General features: G+C 37.8%; 1 protein-coding gene across 1 annotated transcript in view; it reads left to right on the plus strand.

The window, feature by feature from the left end:
* LOC133518124 (odorant receptor 4-like) overlaps positions 1-8,290 on the plus strand; it is a 34,277-nt gene extending 25,987 nt beyond the window's left edge. Inside the window, exon 9 of the mRNA XM_061851709.1 lies at positions 8,125-8,290. The gene's annotated coding sequence lies outside the window, so the exon portion shown is untranslated. The remainder of the gene's footprint in view (positions 1-8,124) is intronic.
* The last annotated feature ends 218 nt before the right edge of the window (positions 8,291-8,508 follow it).

Raw genomic sequence — 8,508 nt, forward strand, 5'->3', positions numbered from 1 at the left:
TACCGTGAGTCGTCCCGAAATGTTCATGCCAAGTTTCATGAAATAAATTTTAAAAGGATATCGTTTTAAATTCATTTTAGCGTAACTTCGATTGTATTATACGCGCGGCTGGTGGCCTAGCGGTAAGAGCGTCCGACTTGCAATTCGGAGGTCGCGGGTTCAAACCCCGGCTCGTACCAATGAGTTTTTCGGAACTTATGTACGAAATATAATTTGATATTTACGTCGCTTTTCGGTGAAGGAAAACATCGTGAGGAAACCGGACTTATCCCAATAAGGCCTAGTTTACCCTCTGGGTTGGAAGGTCATATGGCGGTTGCTTTCGTAAAAACTAGTGCCTAAGCCAATTCTCGGGATTAGTTGCCAAGCGGACCCCAGGCTCCCATGAGCCGTGGCAAAATGCCGGGACAACGCGAGGAAGAAGATCGTTTTAAAATGAGAACGTAACTTGTATGGATGCGTCTGTCTGGCGTCGGGTTCGTGCGAGTCTTTATCACTAAAATAAATAAATAAACACTTAAAATAAACAAACACAGAAATTCCATTAAACACGTAACCACAAGGGACAATAGATTCAGCTTAAACGTTCGCATCGACATTTTAAAATCTCCGATTTTCATTAACTGACATCAAATCTAAAACATTCCGACCACAACGGAATAACACGTTGATTCTGAAATTAAATATTCATATATTAAAAAGTCATATATCCTTCACAAACCCCAAAGCATTTAGAAGCTTAATATCTCTTGAATACAGTAAATTTTTCTGATTTGTTTGGGTAGAAGATATGACGATGAACGGCAGGTGTACGCGCTGTTATAGCAATGATGATTTGTGGTTGAAAAATATCGGAACACAGTTAATAGTTTAAACAATTAAGCGTTAAAACCATAGGTTATGTGTCGAAGTATATTATGGATTGAGGCATGACTATTATATTCGATAACGATAACTTCTGCGGTGGCAGAATGGTTCCATTTTTATCACTTGTCACTAAACCCGTCACCTTCGCGCTTACATACTTGTGAGAATGTGACAGGCATGATGAAAAATGATAAAGAGCCGACCATCTTAGCCCTACTGTAGGGCTAAGATGGTCGGCTCTTTATCATTTGTCACCATACCTGTCCCGTTCTAATAAGTATGTAAGTGCGAAAGTGACGGGCATAGTGACAAGTGATAAAAATGGAACCATGATGCTGCCGCTGGCTTAGATAAGTTCTCATTTAGATATCGTTTGTATGTCGTACAATTGACAGAAGCAGCTCGATTCGGGCAACCAATGTTACTTTGACGTTAGAAATATCGTAGATAGGTCTTATTGGGATCACAGCAGAATCGAAATAAAAGTTAATTTTGACATGTAGTTATCGATCTTTTAAGATCTTTCCAAGATCTTAAACGTGTCTTAATCATTCTTCGAATCTGCTGCTAATGCCTAACAGTCTCCCTGTCAAAATTAGACAGTGTCCGATCCGAACAGGTTTGCGTTTAAAAAATCCCTAAATGGGTATTTTGCTGGCATTACTGAAAATTCTTTGTACATTTCATCTGATATCATGTATTAATAATAATATATTTATATTTTGTATATATGTATGTTTATGCCTGTGTTTTTTATATGGTTGTATGTATTGTGCGATAATTTGCACATTACGTAAATATGTAAAAAATTTAACGGGCCATATGATGTAAGTACTGTAAACATTGTACGATACATGTGCGAATAGGCAATTCGCAACTCGTATTGATTTAAAACACTCCCTTCGGTCGTGTTTTAATTTATCCCAGTTATCGTTGCGAATGTCTTATGTTTCGCACTTGTATCGTAATGTACTAAAAGGAAAATATGGAACATTATAGAAATTTAACTACAAATCACAACTTTTCACCACCAACACGTTTAGTATATGATTAAAAAATATATATAAAAATGTCTATAAGTCAATAAAACATTTACAATGACATCATACAGTGAAATTAATAATACATAGGAACATTACTAATTAATACCTACAACAGCCAATACCTGATATATAAACATTACATGATAAAAATCTTGAATTAGATAATTACCACAATATAATATAACAGATATGTATCTATAGTATCTATGGTACACATTAAATTTGGAGATATAAAAGGGCCCCAATGTCAGACTTAGAGTATTAATACTAATAAGATTTGGAGGTGTAAAGGATCTCCACGAGCCAAAATAAAATTTTATTGAATAAGTCGCGTAAGGGCTGTTAAGCAACAGTCTTATTAAACGAATGTCCAGACCAAAAACATTTTTTTGTTATATCTTTATTGTAGACATAGCTCAGAAACATTGCTAAGGCAGCTCACAGACGTTCTTTGAATAAATGAGCAGCATCGCTCGTTCGCGGCCGCCCTAATTAATAAGTAATGAACAATGTCCGTTTCAAGGAAAACTCACTTTTTTAACCATTTTGTTCTTGTTTGCTTGTTAAAACTATTTTGACGGTCTTTTTAGGGTTTCGTAGTACCTAGAAATCCTTATAGTTTCGCCATGTCCGTCTCTCCGTCCGTCCTCAGCTTTGCTTCGTGATCATTAGTGCTAGAAAGCTGCAATTTGGCCTGGATACATAAATCATGCAAGGCAACAAAACGGAAAAATAAAAACCTCAAAAAAAAAGTGGCTGTGACAGAATCGGACAGACAGACGGACATGACGGAGAAGCGCTGGTGGCCTAGCGGTAAGAGCGTGCGACTTGCAATCCGGAGGTCGCGGGTTCAAACCCCGGCTCGTACCAATGAGTTTTTCGGAACTTATGTACGAAATATCATTTGATATTTACCAGTCGCTTTTCGGTGAAGGAAAACATCGTGAGGAAACCGGACTAATCCCAACAAGGCCTAGTTTACCCTCTGGGTTGGAAGGTCAGATGGCAGTCGCTTTCGTAAAAACTAGTGCCTACGCCAAATCTTGGGATTAGTTGTCAAGCGGACCCCAGGCTCCCATGGGCCGTGGCAAAAATGCCGGGACAACGCGAGGAAGAAGAAGAAGAGAGACGGACATGACGAATCTATAAGGGTTCCGTTTTTTGCCATTTGGCTACGGAACCCTAAAAATGATGGTACCTCCCATACAAAATTATATTTTTTTCTTTTACCCAATAGTGTGGGGTATCGTTAAATAGGTCTTTTAAAACGAATAAGGGTCTCCAAAAATTATTTTTTTGACAAAGTTAATATTTTAGGGGAGTGGACGGGGCAGGCCCAGGCGGAGATGGCGGGATGACCTGGACAGCTTCCTGAACAACTGGCCGGAGGAAACACCAAATCGGGAATCGTGGAAATCAAGGGGAGAGGCCTTTGGCCAGCAGTGGGACACTCAAACATTTGGCTACGGAACCCTAAAAATGATGGTACCTCCCATACAAAATTATATTTTTTTCTTTTACCCAATAGTGTGGGGTATCGTTAAATAGGTCTTTTAAAACGAATAAGGGTCTCCAAAAATTATTTTTTTGACAAAGTTAATATTTTAGGGGAGTGGACGGGGCAGGCCCAGGCGGAGATGGCGGGATGACCTGGACAGCTTCCTGAACAACTGGCCGGAGGAAACACCAAATCGGGAATCGTGGAAATCAAGGGGAGAGGCCTTTGGCCAGCAGTGGGACACTCAAACAAGCTAGAAAAAAAAAATTTAGGAAATAATCGCTCCGAATGAAAAAAAATGTGTCCCCTCAAACTTTTTCAATATGGATCCAAAAAATATGAAGGAAAAAAAAAACGTGAAACAAAAGCTTAGTAAATACTTTCAATGATAACCATAGCGAACATGGTCTAGCCGTTTTTGAGTTATTGCAAAAATCTTCTCTTCTTAGCAAAAAGACGTACAAAGCGTTGCGAAGGTTACTCCTTTATGCTTGTAATGTACATTATCCTTACTAATTAATAGCCTTCGTTTGGCCTGTTCTGACAGAATGGTAACTACGAAACCCTACTCTGAGCATGGCCCGACATGCTTTTGGCCAATTGTTTTAAGTTGTATTGTTTTAAAGCGGTTGCGACGTGTTCGTAAGTAGTCCTAGTAGTTATCGCCCACAACCCAACAGCGGGTATAATCCACGGTTATTATAGATTATATAAAACTATGTAATACTTATCTACATAGAAAAGTCGCCTTTAGTACTTCCATGACTAGATTTTAACTAGACTAGATTTCGTCGCTTTAAGAAACAGTTTTTTTAATCTTTTAATAAACCAAAAATTAATTGGTTGAAATTGATTTTTTTTTCGGAGATAGGTGTACATAGGTACAGTCGAGTTCATAAAATGTATACATTTCTTCACCTTCATCCATTGCAATGAGGTGAAAAAATGTATACATATTTATGATCAAGCGTTTCTTAAAAAAAATGCCACATTCATAATTTTTGCACTTTTCCATTCGTGTTATTTCTACTCAGAATCACTCTTTTGTTTTGATCCTAATGGGATAAAAAAACACTTGATTTTCTTCCTATTTTATCCTTTGTATGGCGGTAACAAAAAGGAAAGTATAAATAAATAAATAAATCTTTATTTATTTACATACAGTATGAAAAATGTATGGAAATTTTGGGACACTTTTTTTTCCTATAAGGATGAAAAGGGCTCGCACCTGACTAGAAATGACATAAAAATGGGAAAAAAAGTTCATATTAAAAAAGTGGCAAAAAAAAGATACGCTCATCAAAGAGATGGCGCTTCCATTTATGTTCCACGCCGGAATGTTGTCTTGTTTTCTTGAATTTGATTTTTTTACCATCCTGATGTTAAGAAACCATTTCTCACAGCATAGTTAAGCAGCCGTTCTAACCATTCACTCATTCCACATACAGCTCATCCCACTCAGGACCATACAAAGTTCCAAGCACCCTTGACCTCGTTCCTCGGAAAAGTGCGAGATGAATGAACTTTTTTCATTACTTGGTGTTGCCTGGCGGCTTGGACTGAGGTATTCGCAAAGGTTATCCACCACCGGGATATAATGGCACAGTATCATTATATGGCCACTGGGCCATATATATATTTCTAAAATTCGCGTTCAAAAGTATATCTTTTACAGTCTTGTTTGTTCTATATTAAAGACATCACTTTTTGTTAAGCTGTTACAGAATGGTAGATACTTATGAAGCGTTATTTGATCCGCTACTTTTGATGCTGACTGTACATACTTGTAAGAACGTGACAGGCATGATGACAGATGATAAAAAACCGACCATCTTAGCCCTACCTGTGATAAAAATGCGATCCTTGTAGACTACACCAGGTAGGGCTAAGATGGTCGCATTTTTATCACAGGTAGGGCTAAGATGGTCGGATGGAGGATTCTGTAACAGCTTAACAGAAAGTGATTGTCTTTAATATAGAACAAACAAGACTGTAAAAGATATACTTTTGGACGCGAATTTTAGAAATATATATATTTTTGGAAAAGTTATCCGGAATATCAGATATTTTGCCGCCTTGTTTCATCCGCTACTTTTGATGCTGACTGTACTCGTAAAGTTGAAAATAGAAAAGAAGATATTTATTCGTTAGCACAGACAGAAAATAAACTTATACAAAATAGAAAAAGCATAGGAAGTGCCACGAAAAGCAGCGTTAAGCCAATCAAGAAATCTACTTAAAACATTTTGTTACTAGTATAGACTAGTGAAAAGCTTTAAGCCGATAACAAAACTCTTTTTGAATAGACATCCTGAATGTTTAGAGTTCAGAATAAATTAGGAGGTGTATATTATGTAGGAGCGGGAAAAGAGATGGGTTTTGATGCTATTCACAAAGTTTCAAGGGCCAAATTGGAGGCGTGTTGAAAAGAACCGGCTTTCTTTTCATTTCAGTTCATTTATTTAGACATAATAAACTTAGAGTACAGTCACCAAGTCGTAAATTTTAATTCTAATATTAAGTTAAACATTTATATATAAGTACGTCTATGTATACTTAGAATACACGTATACAGAGTGTTAAATCCAAATTCATCTTTGTCATACTCGTTATTAAACATGAGCTTGTCTCTTTCTCTTTCGTCAGCACGTGCACTTCTCTCGCTTGCCCAGATGCGACTAAAGGTAACTTGTACAATTTGTCACAAGGTAAACGCTTCAATTTTGGAACGCCTATAACCTATCTTCAGTTATAATACATTTTCCTGTGAATATAACCAAGATAGGTACTATTGTATACTTTGTAATCGACATCGACACTTAAAATGTCGCCTGCAGCGTCGAACATTTGTTCAGATGTTCAGAATTCCAGATGCATCTAGAAGTTTCGCTCAACTTTTACAACTTCAGATAAACAAAACAAGTTGCTTCGTTTTCAAGTGTGACAACGGCACTCGTGTGTTTGAGTTGAATTTACTTTTAAAGCTGAATGCAATGCAACACCAGTTAACTAAGTAAAAAATTTTATCGTTACGATTATGTGAATGTGCGTTTTATTACAGGACAAACACACTAAAAAAACACCTACACAATATGGGTAAAACAGACAGCCTATGCAGCGCGTTCATGGAAGAAGAGGAAAGAACAAAACACATTCTCCGGTGCAAACAGGTAGATGTAAACAGGAGCAAATATTTATTAGGGACGTGCACACTAAAGAAGGTAGTTAGCAACCTGAAATCTTTGCTAGGCTTCGTGGAGGAGCTGGGGTAGTTAGAGTAGCGCTACCTCGTTTCACACAAAATAGGCACAATGGTTGTCGATCTGCGGAAAATGCCCAGAAGCACTAACTAACTATGTACATGTCTTTTGAGATTATCACTTTGTAATATACAATAGGGTATTTGACTACTAGACAAATCAGGTTCTTTTTTCGACTGTCAAAACTATTTGCTACTATGAAATTTACTCGTATATGAAACTAGCAAATGACGTCACGGTCAAGTTACCTACTCTTTATAGTTGTTTACGAATTAAAAATAGATATAGTATCTAAAAATAACTGCTGTCTATGATAAGCTATTGATGTTATCGTGCTTTATTTCATGCATGGTGTCAAATAATTTGTTTTAAACACAGTCAAATACTCTATTTAAAAGATTCCAGAATGTACTCATACACGGTGTAAATTGAGTCACCTGCAATAATTTACGATTTGAATATATAGGTCATACTGAGCAACTTTCACTATGGGACCAAACCCGAATTCATGAAAAAAAAATTTGGCTGTGTCATACATTTTGGTTGTCTTACATTGACATTTTGTATGGGAGAGTCAATTTTTTTGCTATTTTGGTGTTGGCCCCATAATAAAAAGTACCGTAATATAACTATAAAATCTCTACAGGTTGTAAATTTTTTACTTGATCGCTTCCCTTGCCGTGGAGATGTCTGGGTGCTGGTGTGTGAAGAAGAAAACTTTCTGGAGGAGCTTCACCTGCAGGAGAGGGGTATCGACCCCCGCTCTGAGTCGTTCCTGGTGAAGAGGTTGCCCATCGCAGTTTAACGCAGAAACGCAGTAGGGGTAATGGCTCCTCTACACGATGGGCTATAATACTGGCCCAATAAGATGGGCCAACGTGAAGAGAGGGTGTCGGATGGCTTATGGCGCGGCGAGATGGCGATGGGATGGCCGCGGTGTCGGTGTTTCTTCCGCACATCAATGGTAGTGGGCCAGTGATGGTGCGTACGCATCTACACGTGGCCCATTTGGTAGTGCGTGATCTCAACCATTGCATGGCCATCTTGCTGGCCAGCGCTGGGCTATCGTTTCGAGGAGCCATAACCATGGCGTGGCCATCTTGCTGGTACAGCGCTGGGTCATCGTGTAAAGGAGCCACAATGGGTAACTTTGTATCGGGAGCGATTTGAATAGTTAAGATTGTTTTTTTTATACAATAAACCTACAGGTTTAGTACATAGTTAAATTTAGCTATAGGTCTTATTATGTATTGTGTTTCTGTGTGTAATAATAAATAAATGTTTCATCATTGTTTTATAATTATATAAAGACTAACCACCGATATCTTGGGTCCCAAATAGTATGTTAAACTATTGCTTTAAAATTTTACATCTCCATTGAAATACAACTGTTATTTTAAAGACTTTTCCTATAAAAACGAAGCACTCTCCATTACACAAATGTTCCTGTTTCCAGGAAACAACCCGCACAACAAACGTAAGATTCAAAAGTTTCAACACGTGGCTTGCAGAATTTTTCCTGAAATATATGCACCGGGAAAGTTGTTCCAGCGCATCGGGACTTGGCTCATTTTCTACTGGGCAGACTGAGGTCGTGGTAGAAATGGCAAAATTTATTTAGTGGCGTGTTAGTTTTACAAGCTTTTATTTAATGTTTTATTTTGATGACCGGTCTAGCCTAGTGGGTAGTGTCCCTGCCTATGAATCCGATGTCAAATTTTTGTCTTCTTATTCTTCCTCGCGTTGTTATAGCGACTGGTAAATATCAAATGATATTTCGTACATAAGTTCCTAAAAACTCTTTGGTACGAACCGGGGTTTGAAACCGCGACCTCAGATT

The sequence above is a fragment of the Cydia pomonella genome, chromosome 5 (genome assembly GCF_033807575.1).
Source record: "Cydia pomonella isolate Wapato2018A chromosome 5, ilCydPomo1, whole genome shotgun sequence".
Classification (NCBI taxonomy): domain Eukaryota; kingdom Metazoa; phylum Arthropoda; class Insecta; order Lepidoptera; family Tortricidae; genus Cydia; species Cydia pomonella.